The sequence below is a fragment of the Gorilla gorilla genome, chromosome 9 (assembly GCF_029281585.2).
Source record: "Gorilla gorilla gorilla isolate KB3781 chromosome 9, NHGRI_mGorGor1-v2.1_pri, whole genome shotgun sequence".
NCBI classification, from domain to species: domain Eukaryota; kingdom Metazoa; phylum Chordata; class Mammalia; order Primates; family Hominidae; genus Gorilla; species Gorilla gorilla.
This window is the reverse complement of record NC_073233.2, coordinates 30,474,498-30,496,618: the sequence shown is the minus strand read 5'-3', so window position 1 is coordinate 30,496,618 and position 22,121 is coordinate 30,474,498. Positions and strand designations below refer to the sequence as shown.

Sequence of the window (22,121 nt, the reverse complement as noted above, 5' to 3'; positions counted from 1 at the left end):
TCAATACCATTTGCAAGTGTCAAAAAAAAAAAAAAAAAACCTAAGAATACCTGTAACCAAGGAGGTAAAAAATCTGTATGAAGAGAATTACAAACACTGATGAAAGAAATTGGATATTACACAAACAAAAGAAGAAAAATACATTATCATGAGTTAAAAGAATCAATATCATTAAAACAATCACACTGCCAAAGCAACCTACAGATTCAATGCAATTCCCACCAATTATCAAGGTCACTTCTCAAAGAATTAGAAGAAACAATTCTAGAATTTGTATGGAACAAAAAAGGAGCCCAAATAACCGAAGTAATCCTAACATAAAAGAACAAAGCCAGAGACATCACATATCCAACTCCCAACTATTCTGCAAGGCAATAGTAACAAACTCAGCATGGTACTGGTACAAAAACAGTCATATAGATCAATGGAGCAGAATAAAGAATATGTAAATAAAGCCATGTAACTACAATCAACTAATCTTAGACCAAGTGGACAAGAATAAACAATGAGCAAAGGACACCCTATTCAAAAAATTGTGCTGGGTAAATTGGCTAGCCATATGCAGAAGAACAAAACTGGCCGCTATCTTTACCATATACAAAAATTAACTGAAGATGGATTAATGATTTAAATATAAAGACTGAAACTATAAAAATCCTTGAGGAAAACTTAGGAAAATATTTTCTGGATATTGGCATAGGCAAAGAATTGACGATTAAGACCTCAAGAGCAAATGCAACAAAAACAAAAATTGACAAGTGGGACTAAATGAAACTAAAGAACTTCTGCGGAGTAAAATAAATTATCAAGAGAGTAAACAGACAATCCCTCCAGAATGGAAGAAAATATTCACAAACTATACATCCAATAAAGCTCTAATATCCAGAATTCATAAGGAAATTAAGGCAACAAAATAGTAGGTACTAGGCTTAATACCTGAGTGATGAAATGATCTGTAAAACAAACGCCCATGACACAAGTTTACCTATGAAACAAACCTGTACTTGTACCCCTGAACTTAAAATAAAAGTTAAAAAAAAAACTCCATAAATGACCCCATTAAAAAGTGGGCGAAAGACATGAACAGACGCCTCTCAAAAGAGGACATTTACATGGCCAATAAATATATGAAAAATTTCTCAACATCACTAATCATCGGAGAAATGAAAACTAAAACCACAATGAGATTTCATCTCATACCAAGCAGAATGGCTATTATTAAAAAGCCAGGAAACAACAGATGTTAGCGAGGAAGCAGAGAAAAAGAGAAAACAAAATGACAGATGTTGGCAAAGATACACTGTTGGTGGGAATGTAAATTAGTATAACCTCTATGGAAAACAGTGTGGGGATTTCCTAAAGAACTATAATTAGAACTACAAATCCTTTCTGCAACCCCACTATGGATATCTGCTCAAAGAAAAAAAATGGTATTTTAAAAAGACTCCTGCACTTGTACTTTTATCAGAGCCCTATTCACAATAGCAAAGTCATAGAATCAACCTGAGTGTCCATCAGTGGTTGATTGCACAAAGAAAATGTGTTATATACATGCCATGGAATACTATCGAGCCATGAAAAAAAGAATGAAATTATGTTATTTGCAGCAACATGGATGGAACTGGAGGCCATTTTCATAAGTAAAATAACTCAGAAAGAGAGCGTCAAACACTGCATAGTCTTACTAAGTGGAAGCTAAAGAGTGGGTACACGTGGACATAAAGACAAAAATAATTGACTACAAATAGGAGGATACAGGGAGGGCAGTGAGGGTTGAAAAATTATCTGTTGGGTACAATGTTAACTATTTGTGTGATGGGTTCAATAGAAGCCCAAATCTCACCGTTATGCAATACATCCATGTAACAAACCTGCACGTGTAACCCCCCAATCCAAAATAATAATAATAAAAAAGAAACTAACTTCCATGCTAAAGAATTTCTTCTCACAATGATGACACTAATCTGCTCAGGAAGGCACATCTGTCATTACCTAAACAGCTCTTAGTGATCCCACATTTCAACACAGTCACTTTGGGGGTCATGCTTTGAAAACAGGATCTTTGGAGGACACATTCAAACCATAGCAGGGACCTTGAGAGTTCAAGACGAGATCTGATGAAAGTTCAGTGAGTAACTTCTAGTTCTAGGTGTCAGTTTCTTCATACATTTTACAGGAACTGACAGTATAGTTTGATTGATCTTTCTAAAATGGTAATTCATTTTGCAATTTTCATATCTCTGGGGTAATGTGTAGTTGATTCCACAGAAGCGTGGGGAACCTTTATAGAAGTAGTTTTGATAAAAATTATTGTCTTCGAATATTTTTATTACACTTACTTGTTGCTTTTAATTAGTCTTAAAGCTAACAAGAACTGTTTTAGATATGCAACAGGTCACAATTTGAATCTCATTCAGAAAATTGTTAGGCATTTTTCTCATACAGCTATATTAAACCACAAAAACTCAGCAGATACATCTTCACCATAAATTAAAGACAAATCAACAGTTATCTGCCTCTAATTATTACACAGGTGATTATGCTGATTATGCTAAAGTTTTATTGTTTTGGTGATTTTTTTTTGCAGGTGGGGTATTATGCATGTGTAAAATTTCTTTTCCTACTTTATTGTCAGATGTCCAACCTAAGGAATCTACTAGGTAAATGCAGCCCATTTCTAAATTGCTCAATGTGCTGCAATGCGCCTCCCATTATAAGTCCAAAAGCATTATGTTAAAACATTTATATTGTTGTGAAATTATTGAAAACACTTGTATATCTTTATTCCACAATTATTTGTTGAGCATTTATAAGCACTACACTGGATTGTAGATATATAATGTGGAAAAAATCCAGCCAGAAATAGTTCTTGCCTTCATAAAATTTACAGACTAGTGGAGAGTAACACATTAAGTAAATACTTACAAAATAAAGTATAATTACAAATTTATATAACTTCAATGATAGAAAACTTCAAGAATTAAGTTAAATTGAGAAATAATGGGAGACAAAGACAGGAAGACTTCTTTCTCTAAGTGACAAAGGAGCTATGTGTGTTTAGTAGGAGAAGAGTGATGGGTAAAATATTTCAATTAAAGAGACTAGGGCATGCAAAGATCTAGAAGTTTAAAGTTCTTAACATTTTGAAGAAAACAGAAAAAGTTTAGCCTAGGCTGATGTATACTGACAGACGTGGAAGTCACTGCAAAATGAGGGTGGTGAACAGGCAGGTTATTGTAAAATACATGAAGAAATTTTGATTGTATCTTAAGCTGACATTTATGATTTTTAGATAAGAAATGTATGATCTTATTTCTTGGCTTTGGGCAGAATGGAGAAGAGCCATTTATATCATCAGGAGATAGATATTCTAGGCAGGAAACAATAGCTACCTATAATGGAGTAATAATGTGAGAATTAAGATATATATGTGGATTTGAGATTCATTGAGGATGAATCCTAGATTTTATGGTATGGACAGGCAAATCCTGGTGAAATTTATTAAGAAGAAAGACTTTAGCACATCTCTTGTAATATCATGCAGAACAAATACATATCAGATAAAACTCTGAACTTTGATAATAAAAGATTTATCTTGCTTTCGAAGTCCTTTGGCTATGCATAAAAATGGACTGAACTGTAGGCCACGTACTAAACCCATTGAATTCCCTAGCAGAAAAATTTAAAAAAAAATTGTTCTCGACATGTAAAGCGTACAACTAAAAATAATAATAGAAGTGAAAAGATCTCATGCACTTTTTTTAAAAAGTACATATTATTGAAAATGTATAAAAATTAAATTTCAAAATTTATGTAAAAAGTTATAATGAAAATAAAATACATCATAATCATGGGGTAAAGCTAAAGCACTATCAAAGAAAAACATAGCGTTAAAGTAATTGGGTCAATAAAATAAAATGAGGTATTAATAAGTGCTCAATTCACGGCCTTCAATTAAAAACAACAAAGTAAACTAAAAAACCACAAAACAAATGGTATAAAAAATTAAAATCAGAAGTATAACATCAAATAATTGTTAAATGTTAAATATCAACAAAGATAATTCAGGAACAATTGAAAAATTATACATCATGACCAAGTGAAGTTAATTGTAGAATACAAGGGTACTGTGAGGTGAATATATTATGATTAATAAACTCCTCCATTGTAATAGAACAAAAAATAATTGATTATAGAACTACAAAAGATACTCGGCAAAATTCAGCATCCACTCAAGTAAAAGACAGTTAAAATAGAAGCTAATAATTTTTTAACAAGAAAACTATATTTTAACACATAATATGCCTCTGCTGAAAAGGCAATATCTTACTTAAAGAAGAAACATTAAATAATTTTCACCAAATACAGGAAGAAGAAAAGGAAACCCATTATTTCCATGGCCTTTTAACATTGTTTTAGAAGAAATTGCCAGACATCTAAAACAAATAATAATGTAAAAACCTAGAAGAAAAACAAAAAGTAAAAACGACTTTAGTTACAGGTGATACAATTAGATATTTGGAAACTCCAAAATAATCTAAGGAAAAGCTAATCCTTTTCACAATAAGAAAATGTAGCAAAGTAGAAGGTAATAAAATTAGCATACAAATCAATAGCTATTGTATATTCAAATGAAAATAATAACGGAATATATTATTTTCCATTATTATTAAGTATTAATATTAGTCTTCCATTAAAAATGAATATAATGGAAGAGAAAGTTTCATTTATGATAGAAAGGAAATAAAACACATATGGAAAGCAAGAAATGTTCAAAACATATATGAGACTAAAATATAAAAGACTGAAGGACTCAGAAAAAAGTTTATCAAATGGAAAAATATATCACACTTATGAATAGGGGAAGGAAATGTCATAACGATGCCATTATTTTCTAGGTGGTATTACAGTTAAATCAATTCTAATAAAAAATAAACCTACATTATATGATACTAAGATGAACATCTATGTTATATAGTAGCCTGCAAATTATTTTACTTTTAATGATTAATCTTGAGAGTTCAAAGAAAATCTGTTAGAGATGTGTTACTCCTGGCTCTGCCCAGGGACTAATAGGAGGGTACATCTCCACTCATCTCTGCTATTAGCAATACTTCAAGAGGGAAAATATGGAAAGCACTGCCTTCAGTACTTATTTTATTTCCTTCATCTTTCTGCTCCCTCATTTCCATTTCAAAGTAGACCCTTTCAGTTTTTCTTTCCCTGACCTGTGGGAGAAGGGATTTGTTTCCTCAGTCGATGAATTGCAGAGAAGCCTGAGACTATTAATTGAATTAGTTAAGAGCAGGCATGAGCAGAATGTTGTAACTAATACAGGAGATACTCAGGCAGCAAATAATCAGAAAAATGAAGACCCTGAAAGATTAAACCGAGGGAAATTTCTATTTACAGAGGGTTTACTTCTGGGCAGAGACAATAATCCCTTAGGGACTAATTTAGCCTTACATATCATCTGTGCATTTAAAGCTTACAGTGGCTTTATGTTTTTCCATTGTCCCCCTCTAAGTGCATTTTTTCAAGTGTTCTGTGAATCACAGGAGAGGGAAAGTGTAGATACCCCCAAGTCACATCAGAGTTTCTTAATGATGAGAATTTCCAGCCACAGGAGTCATACAACAACATGAGTGGTTTGGTTCATGGTGATTTGTTTTAAATATAGCAAAAGAAATATTTTCATGAAATCAATCAATAGCTACAAAAATTAAGTGAAATTTTGTGTACACTTAATAAAGTAAAATTCTGGAGTGTACCAGCTGGAGGGGGATTTACATCTGGGTAGGAATGGATCCCGTCTGATTTCACCACTTCTGTGTATAAAAATTCCTGCCAATGCCTTCTGAATCCAATTTTTCGCTTCCACTGAGAGTAGTTAGGGAACACTGCCTCCCTCCTCATATTCTTGATTAATGGGAAAGAGATTTAGAGCACTACTGAGCATTGGAGAATGGTCAATGCAGCTGGAACTTGTTAAGTGAAATGGAAAGTGAAGGAATACATATGGGTCGTGGTTCAATCATGGCTGGAGAGAAAGAGCTGCCCTGGGAAGGTATACGAAAAATGTAATGTGTACTTACGCTTTCATTTGATATATTTGTTTAGTGTGATCCTAAGCATAGATACCTATAGCAAGGTATTTTAGTTGTATAATATTTATTCAAGAAATGGGAATATAGGTGATTCACAAGAGCATGGCCCTATTTCGTATATTTTAAGAATGAGGAAGTAATTCATTTCTAAAATCCTACATTTCTCTCTCACATGTGATTCTTAACTTTCTAGGAGATAATGTATACATTTATATAGTATAGAGATCCAAAGGCTAAATTTTATTTTGACTCTAAATCATTTAGTTGGACTCTGCAGTCTTTCATTATCATTGTATTAATTTAAATATTTAAAATGTCATTGTTTATACAGTTTTCATTTAAGAGGTTTTACATTATTGTTGTATTAACTGTTTTTTTATCTCTCCAACTATCGTTAAAAGTTGTAGGCTGGGTGGCTCATGCCTGTAATCCCAGCAATTTGGGAGGCTGAGACAGGTGGACCATCTGAGGTCAGGAGTTTGAGACCAGACTGGCCAACATAGTAAAACTCCCTCTCCACTAAAATTAGCCAAGCGTGGTGGTGGTCTCCTGTAATCCCAGCTAGTCGGGAGGCTGAGGTAGGAGAATTGCTTGAACTCGCGAGGCAGAGGTTACAGTGAGTCGAGATCACTCCATTGCACTCCAGCCTGGGCAACAGAGTGAGACTCCATCCCCCACAAAAAAAAATTAAAATAAATAAATAACATTTAAAAAGTGGCAGAGAAACACTGTTTAATAAATGTTTAATAAATACATGATTTATGTAAAGATGAGTGAATACATGAAGAACAGACAAAAGAATGGAAGGGCAAGTGCTCTGCAATTGCCAGATGCGTTCTGTTTCCTTTGTTCTCATTACATATTTTATCTAAATATTGTCAGTGAGAATTTTGCAATGATTTTGTTCCTTCTATACTGATATTTTATTTTAAAGCAAAGACATGGTGCCAAGATATAGTAATCTTCCAAATTGGATTCACCACCCAAAACTAGTTGCTATTGAGCTATTAAATCATAGAAAATAATAGATGCAGTATAACCCACTGTTATTTTCTTTAAATTATTCATTCAATGAATATTTAAGTGCTTACTGTGTCCCAGGTCCTGTCATGGTTATGCAAAGTGAAAAGGCTAACTTACTCTTCTTACTTTATGGAATATCATAGAAAACAATGCAAAACAAGCAGCTTCAAAATAACGGAGCTAGGGTGAGAGTGAGGCATAGAATTGGACCCTTCTAAAAGTAGTCAAATGATTTAAAGTCTCAGGTTAAATATTAAAATTAGGGCAGACAAATTTTAGGGAACATGTTTCTAAAGATATTTACACTGGAAGAACTCTCTTCTCTCATCTCTATCTCAATTTCTATTTCTTGTCTCTATTTCCATCTATCTTCAAGTGTTTCTTCTCTACCTAAAATTATCATCACTTCATTTATATCAACTGAGATGTCATGAACAAAAAGTTACTGCTTCACAAAGGCATCATCTGTGGTGTCAGATAAGTGAATAAGGAACAAGAAGACATTTTTTCATACAAAACTGAGAACAATGAACCAATGGATGATGAGATAGTGTCAATGAAGTATGTCTGCAGAAAAGCCAGTCCTAGGGGTTCTCCTCCAGGACAACTGTTAGTCTCAGAATAAAGAGGTGGCACCAGTTCACTGTCAATAGTGCATGTAGAATATCTTAATATTGAGAACAGAAAAATAATTTGCATTTTCAGCACTTGTTTACCAACATTGATATTTTAAATTAGCTACTCATTAAACTGAATGGAAATTCACTTATTCTTTAGGTTTGGTTAATTTCATTGTGTATGTTTCTATCCAGTTACCGAGCCAATTGTAAAAAATTCCTAATTATATTTTAGAACATTCACCAGCTCTATTACTTAATTTCGACAATAAAATAATTTACAAAAGTTGAAAGGAAAGAAATGTTTCCTTAACACAATTCATTTATATTAAGGACTAAATCTAACATAACTTTAAATTTTTTATAATACAATTATCAAAAATAACCTATTTCAAATAAATTGTATATGTGTTACAAAAGAAATTTTGCACACTCATGTTCTCTAGATAGATATAGACACAGACACACATATCTCTCACCCTCACATACATGAACAGATGTGGAAGAAAGAGTGGACAAGAGAAGAAAGGGGATTCAGAGAGAAAAAGGAGGAGAGAGAAGTAAAGGTAAAAGATGGAAACATAGAGTAGAGAGAATAATAATGCAAAATAGGAGCACTTGGATACTAGAAGGACTTGAGGATTTTTTTCATCAAGCACCATCTCTCATTTTACAAGGAAGGAAAATGAGGCTCTGGAAGACTAAGTGGGTTATCAGAGGACACGCAGTGAAGTACTGGTGGAGCCAGAGAAAGAAAGCTTTCTTATTTTTAGCTGAGTGTCCGGAATTATTGGAAACCAGAGATGCATTTTTGTTATTCTGGCACTCTACTATGTAATTATTCCCTACTCAATTTATATTTTTTTATTTTTCATAAGTCATTCAAAGTACTGTGAATTTTTGTCATTATTCAACCGAGTTTGACAATCCAACAATTGTAGGAGGCAGTCTTATTCAAATTGATAAAAACCTATTACCTCATTTTGTCAACATTTAAAAAGACTTACTATTTTCACCATATATGGGTGATAATTTTTTTAAATGTACAATAAACAAGTTTGTCCTTTTAAAAATGGTTTGTTATTAAGAATATTCAATAAACCTTTAAATAATTCTTACTTTTAAAAACTAAAAATTATTCATCCATATCTCTCTCTATTTACATTTTATTTCAAAGAATGTAATTAGATCTGAATAATTCTATCTTGACTAATAACCCTCACAACAAAATACTTTCCAGTTTTGTTGTTGTTTTTAACATGTTTGGTTGGATTTGCTTTGCTTATCTTTATGTAACTTTATCTCCCAGGGATAAATATTAAGGAATAGTAGAGAAAAGTAATGTATTTTGCACCTGGCTACCATAATCTTTCCAATTTAAGGTGACATTTTCTCTTTCAGGTTTGAATTATGAGATGAGCACAGGGACAGTAGGCCAATAAGTGCATTTTTCTGTTGTTATTGTCCTAAAAATCTCGATGAACTCATAGATATTTTAATCTGAAATTCTTGTAGTAAGATCTGATATTGGAAGTGATCTGTTCAGTTATCAAAAATATTGCATTAGTATATCCTATGTCAGCAACCGTTTAACTCTTTGCTGACAGGTCTACAGCATCTTGAGAGTTTGCATTAAAAATACATGCCTGGCCAGGTGCAGTGGCTCAGATCTGTAATCCCAGCGCTTTGGGAGGTAGAGGTAGGCGGATCACCTGAGGTCAGGAGTTCGAGACCAGCCTGGTCAGCATGGTGAAACTCTGTCTCTACTAAAAAAACAAAAATTATCTGAGCGTCCATGGTGCGGGACTGTAGTTTCAGCAACTCTGGAGGCTGAAGCACAAGAATCGCTTGAGCCCAGGAGGTGGAGGTTGCAGTGAGTCCAGATCACACCATTGCAACTCCAGGCTGGGCGAACAAGTGAAACTCTCATAAAAAAAAAAAAAAAAAAAAGAAAGAGAGAGAGAAATGTATGCATACATGCCTATAAATTGGGAGAAATGCCACAGTTGCTATTAAGTTGTTATTTATGTTGAAACCTCATGTTGTTTTAAGGATAGATTTTATAAACTGGTATATAAAACACATATGAAGGAAGAAATATGCCCGTTCTATTTCATAGTGATTAATAAAATCAGGTCTTCTGTATGTGAATGGTAAGACACAAAGCAGCTCTGTAGGCAGGCAAGAGAAACAACTTGCACAATCATTAAATCACATTTTATTTACATTTCTATTGATCATCATGATAGTTTTGTAGCTTCTATATAATTATATTCCACACATTTAAATGCCAGTATAAAAAATCAGATAATTTCTGGAGCAATATTAGGGGAGCTAAATTTTACACTGAAGTATGTGTAATGTCAGAAATACTTAAGGCCCTGAATATATATTTCCTTTCCAATTTTCTAAATGCAGTTTATTCTAAATGCAGCAAAAGGTGATTGCCTGGGACAGCAGAGGTGTGAAAGGCTGCTAGCCCAGTACCAAGTATGCCTCTGTGCTCTACAAGAACTGTCTGAATGCTTAAATGATCAACTCAATAATTACTCGTTTTTGTTCTCTAATATTGTTCACGTCTTGTGCAAAATCATTAAAAAATGGTTACAGGACACATTCGGAAAGAACACTTTTCCTTATGCCAGTTTCTTGATGTTTCTTTTCACACTATTTATAATCTTTATAATGTCCTTTGACTTCAACAGATATTGTTTAAAACTGGGAAAAATGTTCATATACTGAGGATTATTCTGAGGAGTGTGTTATGTCGGTCTCAATGTAGGTTATTTAGCTAGTGGTGAAATTATTTTTTCTAGTTTTCCTCATATATCTCAAATGTCCATGTTCTCTAAATAATGGTCAGAGAGAAATCAATTTTGTGTGTTTATTTATCTTTAGGGGATAACATTTTCAGAACACATGTCATTTAAAATTTTCTGTGAAAAATAAATGAAAATTTATACTAGGGATTCTCTGTAAAACATTCCCATGACAATAAATTATTATACATTCTTAAAAGCTTAGTTTTACTATGAATTACACGTACAACAGTAGATGCCAATAGAATAATTTGTGTTTTCTTTGATAAAATTATATATTTTTTACTAAAATATACATGTTAAAAAGCTATTATAGAAATCATTAAATAATGAATAGGCAAAATATCAGTTGATGGATTATATAGTCCAAATGAGATATGGCATAAGGTATAAAATTCTAAATGCTGCCTCAAATTGTTTTATATTTTCTTTCTCAGTATTGACCTTTCCCCAGGTAATGCAAAATTATCTCCTCTTTTAAAGCACTTTTTAGTTTATAGAAGAGTCTTAGGAGTCAGGTGTATGCTTGGATTCAAATCCCAGATCACTTTCTAATAGCTGTGTGATCTTCTCAAATGTTTCCATTCTCCCCAGGCCTACATTTCCATATGTGGATAAAATGAACATTTTATTGTTTACTTGAAAGAAATAAGATGTGCAAATTAAATAACAAGGTGTTTGATACATAGTAGGTGCTTAATCAGTTATACAATTATAGTTTCAAATGTACAATTTGTTATACAATTTGTTATACAATTATAGTTTCAAACGTAGATGTAAGTTCATGATTATTTATTCATCCCTTCTTTGAATTTTAATAGCTCTTTGATCATATTACCCATTCTTAACAGTGATTGTATACATAAAATCCCAAACCATTTAGTCATTTCAGAAAATTACTCAGATGTCTTTGTTTGCAGCATGCTGATCAACAATTACCTAAATTTGATGGTATACTTTTGGTACCAAAAGAACCAGATTCTAAAATGAGGGCAAAGGTTGACAGATAATATTAAGTTGATCCCTAGACCTGTTGGATATCGAATCACTGATAGACTGACCTATAGGTAAATTTTGCATCCAGTTCTAAAATTGTTGTGCAAATTGTTGCACTAATGGTAATTCCTCACCTGTAGTCTGATGGAGAGATAGTGAGAAATAAGGCTGAAGTTAATTAGGAATCAGAACTTGAGGTTTCTTCTAAGTATGTTCTAGTGAAGGTGGTTAAGTTATGGGTTAAATTAATTCTGCTTTCCTCAGTTGGCCTAATTATCTGAACAATGTTCTAATCCCACTGTATCTTTCTGTCATAGAGTAATCTACAAAACCTACTGCCAGGCATGGGAAGCTGGAAGCTGGAAAAGGGAAGCGAGAGTTCATTTTGTAAGTACTCTGTCATATATACAATTCGAAAAATATTTCCTCCCAGATGTAAGTACTCTGTCATATATACAATTTGAAAAATATTTCCTCCCAGATGTAAGTACTCTGTCATATATACAATTTGAAAAATATTTCCCCCCAGTCTGTAGCTTTCCTTTTTACTTTATTTACAGTGATATTTTAGTAGCAGAAATTTTAAGTTTTAATGAAGCCAAGTTTATTATTTTTTTAAATATATTACCTTTTCATGCCCTGTTTAACAAATCCTTTCCTGAAGACATTGTACAATTTTTTCTATGTTTATTTCTGGATACTTTATCATTTTAATCTTACATTTAGAGCTCACTGATTTTAATTTTTGTTTTTGTTGTATTTGATCAAAGATCACTTTTTTTTGCATGTTCATGTCCATTTTTTTCATAGAAAATATCTTCCTTTCTTGTCAAACTTGACATCTTTGTCAAAAATCAATTGACTATATATGTGAGGTTTCATTTTTTGAGTCAATTTTGTTCCATTGATCTGTGCCTCCATTTTTTGCTGTACTTTAATTAAAATTTTTGTTTTTAATTATTATGGGTTCATAATAATTAGGCATACATATTTATGGGGTACATGTGATGTTTTGATACAAGTATATAATGTGTCATTATCAACTCCATTTTTGCTATTTTTAATTAAATTTTTTGTTTTTAATTATGGGCTCATAATAATTAGGTATATATATTTATGGTGTACATGTGATGTTTTCATACAAGCATATAATTTTCATTATCAAATCCAGGTAATTGGGTATCTATTACATCTAGATACCATTTCTCATTTCTTCGTGTTAGGAACATTCCAATTCCACTCTTTGAATTATTGTAAAATATGCAATAAATTATTATTGACTATAAGGTCTAGTATTTTATAACTTTTTTTACTACTATCACACTTGATCATTCTTGAAATAAAGTAGCATGTGTTCTCCAACTTTATTTTTTTTTGAAAAGTTTAGAAAATTTGAGTTCCTTCATTTCACATATAAACTATAGAATCAGCTTACTTTTTAACATAAATTTTATTGTGTATATTTGAGGTTTACAACATGATGTTATGAAATACATGTAGATAGAAAAATAGTTACTACAGGTTTAGCATCCCAAATCTGAAAATCCAAAATCTGAAATGTTCCAAAATTTGAAACTTTTTCCTTTCTCTCTTTTTTTTAAAGCCTATTTTTGTTTTTTCTTAACTTTATTTTGGGGATCTCACTATACTGATCAGGTTGGTCTCAAACTCCTGGTCTCATATTATCCTCCCATCTCAGCCACCCAAAGTACTGGGATTACAGGCATGAGCCACTGAGCCTGGCTTTTTTCTCTCTTTTTAGGAATACAGTCTTGCTATATTGTCCAGGCTGTAGTGCAGTGGCTACTGACAGGCACGATCATAGCTCACTACATTCCTGAACTCTTGGGCTCAAGTGATCTTCTTGCTTCAGCTTCCTGAGTGCCTGGGACTACAGACTCATGCCACTGCACCTGGTCACATCTGAAACTTTTAGTGTTAACACGACACTCAAAAGAAATTCTCATTTCGAGCATTTCCTATTTCAGATGATCAGATATAGGATGCTTAATCAGTATGTGTAATGCAAATATTCCAAAAAGCCAAAAAAATCAAAATCTGAAATATTTCTGGTTGCAAGCATTTTGGGTACTCAACCTGTATAGTAAAGCAGATTAACATGTCTGTCATCTTATAATTATTTTGACAAGAGCAGTTAAAATCTAGTTATTTAACCAAAATCCCTAAAACAATGGTTTTATAAATTTTAGTCCTCATGTTTTACATTAGATCTCTACAACCGTGCATCTTACATATCTTTTTTTTTTTATCGTTTGACCTACATTTCCAAATTTCCTCCCACTACCCACAGTAACCTCTATGCACAGTAACCATTGCTTTCTTCTCTATCTCTGTGTATTTGAGCTCTCTCTCTCTCTCTTTAATTCCAAATATAAGTGAAATCATGCAACAATTTTCTCCTCTTGTTGGCTTATTGCATTTAGCACAATGTCCTCCAGTTTCATGCATGCTGTGTCAAATGGCAAGATCTTCTTTTCTGAGGCGAAATAATGTTCATTTTCTATATATACCATGTGTTATTATCTATTTTTCCATCAATAAGCATTCAGGTTGTTTTCATATCTTGACTATTTTGAAGAATGTTGCAATGAACATGGGAGTGTAGATATATTTAGAGGATGGTGGTTTCATCTGTTTTGAGATAAACCCGGAAGATAGATTGCTGGGTCATATGGTAATTCTATTTTAAATTTCCTTAGGAACCTCTATACTGTTTTCCATAATGGATGTACTAGTATAAATTTCTGTCAACAGTGTACTAGAATTTCCTTTTTTTCTACGCTTTTGCCAACATTTATCTCTTGTCCCTTTGATAACAGCCAACAGGTGTGAAGTGATATCTTACAATTCTACTGAAATTTCAATTTGTATGCATTATATTTATCAGACAAATTGGAGGTAATTCACGTATTAGTCATGTGAAATATTTTGATCTATCAACAGAGCATGTCTCTCCATTCACGTAAGCTTGATGGAGTCCATAGTATTACTCAGGTTACTGACTTGGGCATTGTGGTTTTTTTGTTTGTTCGTTTGTTTGTTTGTTTGTTTTTGTTTTTCTACTGAGTATACTTGTACTCCTTTTTTTACTTATATAACCTAGATTTTGTTTTAAATAGTAGTTAGCTCAACTATAGACTTCATTTCTAAGACTCCAATGTAGGTAGGTATAGCCAATTTCCATAGTTTTTACCAAAGATATGTATTAGGTGTCTAGATGTAGCTTCAGGAAAAACTCTGGACTTCCCGATTTTTTTTTTTTTTTTTTTTTTTTTTTTGAGACGGAGTCTCGCTCTGTCGCCCAGGCTGGAGTGCAGTGGCGCGATCTCGGCTCACTGCAAGCTCCGCCTCCTGGGTTCATGCCATTCTCCTGCCTCAGCCTCCCGAGTAGCTGGGACTACAGGCGCCCGCCACCACGCCCGGCTAATTTTTAGTATTTTTAGTAGAGACGGGGTTTCACCGTGTTAGCCAGGATGGTCTCGATCTCCTGACCTCGTGATCCACCCGCCTCGGCCTCCCAAAGTGCTGGGATTACAGGCGTGAGCCACCGCGCCCGGCCCCCGATTTTTTTTTTTTAAATAAAAGTAGTCATCAAGGTGATTTTACTTTGCCTTATATGCCTGCTTCCCTTCTTTGGGTGGGAATAATGAATGCTTGGTAAACACCAATTAGCATGTGACTTTGGAGAATAAGTCATTTTACTAAAAATCAAAAGGGGGAAAATAAGAGGAATATGGGTTCCTAATAAAATGATTGATTGTCTCAACCTAACTGACTTCTTTCTAATTCTTGTTACATGAAGCCACCTAAACCAACTGTCAAAGCCACTATGGAATATTTTCTGTTACAAGTAGCTAAAATCACCTTGGATACAATCTAGAGAATCATTGAAATCATTCATTAATATGTGAAAGAAAGAATCAGAAATAAATGACTAACATCATTCTATTATGCCATACCAAAGTAGGTATAAATGCCTTATTTATGGAAGTGTAATTTAGAATAATGGAGTCTATTGTTGCAGGTTTAACACTAGAGACCGAAATTGGAGTTCTGTTATTATACATAAAACTTCACACATTTTTATTTTTGCTAGATATATATTTATCAAAGAAGAAAATCATTTCAGAAAGCATACATTACATTTTTAATACAACAAAATGCTATCTTAATTTGTTATTTTGGGGTGAATCATTCTGATGTATAGGTCTTATCTTCCTTGGAAGAGGAAATTATACACCTACCATATATTTGTTTTCTGCATATCATTGAGTTCTGTGAATTATAGAGCTCATTGTGAATCATTAATGTATGTGCCTTAAGAATCAATCATTTACATTATTTTTCATCACATTTCAATTTCACTGTCACAATTTTGGAATGTATCATTTCAAAAGGACGTATTTGTACATCTTCCTGTCTATAACTTCATGCTTTCAAAGTATTACCTAACTTCTTATAAAATATGGGTTCTAAATATATCACTTTACTTTTGCAATCTTGAATGTAATAATATTTTTGATAGAGAAAGTAAGGAGTGACAATTATAGAACTAGTCATAGAATGACATAAATAGAAACTCACATGAAGCAATATCAAATAATTTCCATGAATTCTATGTGGAAAACATGGGAATTAAATGCAGTCACCATCTAAATCTCCAATTAAGTAAAAGTAAGGCTACCATAATATAATTCATGCTTAATATCAGGACAAAAATAAGATATAGTGCCATTATATTTACTTTGTAAATTATTTAGTTTGACTTTGACTATAAACTTAATAATTTCAGTATAGAATGATGTCTCAGTTATTCTTAGAAGTGCTGATGTCTCAGTACCTTAGAAGTGCTTCTCATTCTTTAATGCTAAGCCACAATGATGTAAAAATATCCCCAAGTCATAACCACTTGCTTTTTCTCCTATAGTATTTTGGCTATATTTTCTTACTATCCTCTTATTGCATTTTTCCTTGTGCAATACTTAGTTGAGTGTAAGTTTTTCTTATTATGGAGTATGTTACTTCAAGGTAAGACCATGACCTCCTTCTCTTTCTCCCTTTCGTTTATACTTTCTTTTTTCCTTATTAAATACTTTTGCTGAGAGCATTTGACAGATTGTATTTTCTAGAAATCTACCATTATGCAAGGTGCAAATAATAATAATATGTATACAACTATGTGAACTGCTTAAAACTGTCATAAGCATCATTATTTTGAAATTGTTTTCTTCATAGAGTAGAATAAGAAAAGTATGAAATTATGTTAATGGTTTTTAGAATCAATAACTTCCATTGCTAGAGAGGACAAAATTACTATTAAAGAAATTGAGGTAAAAACTATAGTATCCAAATTGAATTACAAATCTCACTTTGGACTCCACACTTTAAAACATGTATTTCTTCTACTTTTTTCCTCTGAGACGTCTTGGAAACAATGTCATTTCAGCAGTAGTGAGCACCCCAACCTAACCATTTTCTTTGCTAATTCCTTCCACTAAAAGAAACGAGAATTGCCTAAGAGAAATGTGTAATTCTAGATGTGACTCTTCTATCAGCGCTAATTCAAAGGGTATGCCCCGGTCTGATTGTTCATCTTGTTCTTCCTCAGGCTCCAAGTCTAAGTGGATTCTTCTATTATTAATGTTTTGTTTTGTTTTGCCTGCCTCTGTGGTGGTGTTTCCTCAACCCTAGAGCTAAAGCTGGTATTGAAGTACCTAAATAAGCAAACCGTTTATTGTCCACTTAGGCACAGAGACAGAGAGAGCTTCTCTGATCGCAGATTTTCAGGTAAAAGAACCTGTCTCTTTTCCAAAATTCATGTTTGAAAACACTTTATTGTATAAATCCCGTACCACCTTCACATGAGGGAGGTATGAGGAAGAGAAAATAGAAAATTCTTCTCTAGACTATACTCTGGTCACACGCACACACGGAATTTTTCAGAAGAAACTCACAGGCTTCTGTAAGACAAGCCATCGTTGTAAAAACATAAAATGTGAATCTTCATCTTAGATCTGAGGTAAAGCACAGTCCTCTTTCTACTACTGTTCTATTGCTTTCTGTAAATCTGAAGAAAAATACAATTTCATTTTTGTTCTCACTTTGGCAACCTGATCACCCAAAAATAATTTGTAAACTCTTGATGGACTCATTTAGTTTATCTTATCAATGTGCCTATCCCTATGTTTAATCCCTCCCCTCTGTGGTATTATTACAAAAGTGAAATTGGTTGGGAGACAGAAACATAAATTCAATCCAAGATTTTTCAAGAATTCTTTAGATACTCGTTCAAAACGTTTAGCTTTTATTCCTCTCATTAAATATGACATATATCTCTGACTACATTTCATAAATGTTCACTTTTCATATCATTGATCATTTTCCTATAGCATAATGATAAAAGCACATGTGTATGCACCCTCCCTTGAGTGTCAGCCACAAGTAAACCCAAAGGAAAAAAAAAAGTTGCTGTCTGGATTTTCAAATTAACTCTCCTTACCTGCCTTTAATGTCTAACAGACAATTTCCTGAAGCATTAGAGAAGTGAAATGGAGATAAATCAGTCATGGCTAAAGAAGTAATGTTAGTTAAAACTAATGAGAAAGCTAATTGCAGTCATTTATCTTCATGTCAGGTACATTAATATACTATGGCTCTTCTTTGTGTTAAAGTGGTCAAAGTGTCTATGTGAATAAACAGTTTATCAGGTTCTCGTATTGTTGAAATAAGGATGTTAAAACAGAACTTACACATTGTTAAGAAGATCCTCAACTCCATAGAAAATTAAATGCATAACTCCTCTTAATTTTTCATGTTTTAAGGTAAAACTTCATATTTCTAAACACTCTCCATTAGATATGTAATTGAACTACTTGGGTTACGTGACTTTGTGAAGCAAATTCTGTTTCAGGCTGTTAAAGTCATTTTACTCAGATACATTATTTCTCTCCTGTTGAAGTCCTTCATTTAGCATTTGAATGGGCATTGTGAGATAAAATTTAAGCTTTTAGTATATTATATATTTTGTTTCATGCCTTTATGGTACAGCAAAATCACATGCTTTAAAACATTTAATTTTTTTAAAACCTCATTTCTTTGAATATTGAATCACAATTCCTTCACAAATAAAATATTCCCCATTAGTATTTGCCTCAGCTGATTGAAAAATAAATTGAGTTTCATTACAGGTCATATAACACAATGGTTCTCAATCTTAGCTGTGCTTTCAAATAAATTAAACTGAAAAATTTTTATTTTTAATTGGAAAACAGGTGCACAGAACGGATTAGCAGTAATCACTGGTACTAGATACAGGGTCATTTTTGGCCTACATTTATTTGTTCACTTTGTTAACGTAATGAACACTTGTGAACTCTTTACCCCTATACTATATATATGTATGTACATATACCTTTGTTATACTAATTCTATTTCCTCCCCACAAAACCACTCCTCTGGGCGGTATATATTTTTCATGTATGTATACATATATATGCCTAAAAATGCATGCTTTTGTTTTATTTGATTTTGAACTTTATAAAAAGATAGTTATACCCATATTTCCTTCTTATTAGATTATTAAATGGTATTAATGTTATTCAGGTAGCTGTAACTCATTTATGGTTACTAACAGAAACTATTCTGTTGCATAAATATAGTGAAATAAATATACCACATTATTTCCTCACATATGGACATTTTCAGTATCTTTTTGTTGTTACTTTTTCCTTTTTCTTTTCTCTTATTTTTTCACTTTTCTTACTTTTTTTCTTCCTTTTATTTGTTATTGAGTAATGCCACTACTCATTTTTCAATATATCTCTTTTTTACAACTTTCATTTGGGGCCATGCTTAGGAATTGAAATGCTTCTCATCAGAAAAACTTCCTTTATCATAGAAGAACTAGTGTAGAGTGAGTGGAATCAATGATGGTTGACAGAAGAGGAACCTAACCAATATCAGTTATCATCTCAGGATAAACTACGGTAGCTAGATATAACTGATCATTCTAAACATTGTATTGAAAATTATTCTGCAGAAATTGTGAGTAATCACCACCTTGAGAAAACTCTAACAGGACAGAGTGAAGTTAATATAATAGGGGAGTGGGTCACAGAAGTGCAGAGATAACTATAGAAGACTCAAACTTGTGACTGTCGTTGAAGGTCTGCTTTTCAGCTATTCTAGTCACATTTATTATATTTATTATACATGCAGAGATGCAGAATTGTCTGAGTTTGTGCTAATCTAGAGAAGTCCTTAGCCAAGAGTGTCTTGGATTTGGGACTAAATCTAAAACAAAATTTACAGCCAGAAGTCCCCAGCATGATGAAGCTGAGGGTAAGATTTTGCTGAAAATAAAAACTGTTTAGATTTCTCTCCTCTCTCCTGCTTTCTTCACTCCTCTAATAGTTTCTTATGGGAGCACTTCCTTCATGAATTACTTAACTCAAGTCCTCATTCTATTGCCAGCTTTTGAGAAACTCAACTTAGAGAAGCATCAAAAAAAAAAAAAGGATCCAAAAATGCCAGAAACTACATTTTTCAAGTTCAGAATATATTGGTAAAACATTAATTCTGCTTCTTTATTCAATGCCCCTAAATGTAGAGTAACCTTCACCAAAATTCATGAACAGGGACTGAGAGTGGGTAGAAAGATGCATTGATAATGAAAGCTGTAGTGAACAGAAGTGAAAAGTCAACATTTCTCTTTAAAAGTTAAATTTGGCATACTCAAAATCAAAAGTTAGCTTTGTTTACAAATACGCTTATGCTCCATGACAGTTTTGTTAGTGGCCTTTCCCAGACATTTTCTAAACCTATAAAATATTTTTGTTAAATGGCTCACATTTAGCCCCCTTCTAGTTCCAATATTATTAGTTTCCCATGTTTAAATTGTTTTCATTATTGTACTTGAATTCTTATTTGTTTTCTATCTCCAGGCTTTTCTCTCCCACAATTCAATCTTCACCCAGCTCTGATCTTTTTATATACCTTATAAAATTTAACATTTAAACCAGAAATATTTAGATTTAGTAAACTATTGTACCGTAGTGGCTTGAATGGTGCCTCCTGCCTCCACTCCAAGCAGATAAGTTGACCAAGAACCTGGAAATATAACCTTATTTGGAAAAGGTGTTTTTAGAGATATAACTATGTTAAGGATGAGACCACCTTGAGTTAGGGTGGGCCGTAAATGTAGTGGGAAGTGTCCTTGTAAGAGAAGAGTAGCAGAGAAACGTGGAGAAGGAGACCATGTGAAAACCTTTGTGAAGGTGAAGGAAGAAATAGGAACTATGCTTCTACAAGCCAAGGAATGCCTGGAACTACCAGAATCTAAAAAAGGCAAGACAGGATATTTTCTCAGAGATTTCATAGGAACTGTACCACTCTCAGCACCTTGATTTCAGACTTCTGACCTCCTTAAGTGCAAGAATGAATTTCTGTTTTTTTAAGCCACGAAGTTTGTAGTAATTTGTTATGGCTGCCCCAAGAAACTAATTTGAGTAGCTTAACATAAGGAAATACAATACGATTCTTAAAGAAACTATTTTGAAGAACATAAAAATATTATGGAATAATATTAAAGAATACTAAAGGGATACAAATTAATTGATTTACCATATAACTATGATCATGCATGTGAAGCATAAAAAACCCATTTGTGTTACTATTTGTATTTGCTATGTAGTTAATTATAATGCAACATAACCTAGCCTATCCTAATTAATACAACCTCCAATAACACAGAACAATAAAATTTATAATTTAAAAAAAAGAAAGCTATTTTATATGATTAAATAGAATAAATAGAAACTATGAGTTCTGAGATTTCAAATATATAGACAATGTATGCAGATTAATTTTCTGGTATATTACATTAAAAGTCAACTAATTTTTCTTATTTTGTGCTTTCTGTGAATCCATGTTGACTATCTCCAAGGACATTTATTTGCTTGTCTGTTAGTCCTTCTATGATATTTACCAGAATACCACTATTATGTAAACGTAATTTATTATAATGCTATTTCTATAACTTATTGATTTGTTTATGTATTCATTATTTCGTTAAATTTTTCACCAAACAACGAATTATTGCAGTTTTATCACATGTCAGGCACTGCTCTGGGCACTCAGGAAACAATAATAGCAAAGCTAATGATAACACTAATTATTAGTTGCTAAGGGCCTTCATTGTGTCAAGAAATAATCAAAGTTCTGTATATGATTTAATAGTCATAAGAAATGAGGTAAGTCGATTATTTTCATTTTCAGATAAGAAAACAGACTCTGAAAGGTGGGAAGTATATTGAATGAGATCACTTATAAGAGGTAGTATAAGAATTCAAACTGGGATAAATCCAAAGTACACTCTGATTTTGATTTTTTTGTACTTTTTATCATTTCAACTTTTATTTTAAATGCAGGGGCCACATCTGCCAGTTTGTTACATGGGTATATTGTGTAATGCTGAGGTTTGGGATATGAATGATCCTGTCACTTAGGTAGTGAACGTTGTATTCAATACCTAGGTTTTC

The 22,121-nt window shown here is 32.7% G+C and overlaps 1 long non-coding RNA gene across 2 annotated transcripts in view; it reads left to right on the top strand.

Annotated features, from left to right (window-relative positions):
• LOC129525386 (uncharacterized) overlaps nt 1–22,121 on the top strand; it is a 349,207-nt gene that overhangs the window by 153,027 nt on the left and 174,059 nt on the right. For both annotated transcript variants that reach the window (XR_010135455.1, XR_010135454.1), the window contains one exon: nt 11,880–11,949. This is a non-coding gene — a long non-coding RNA (uncharacterized lncRNA). The remainder of the gene's footprint in view (nt 1–11,879; nt 11,950–22,121) is intronic.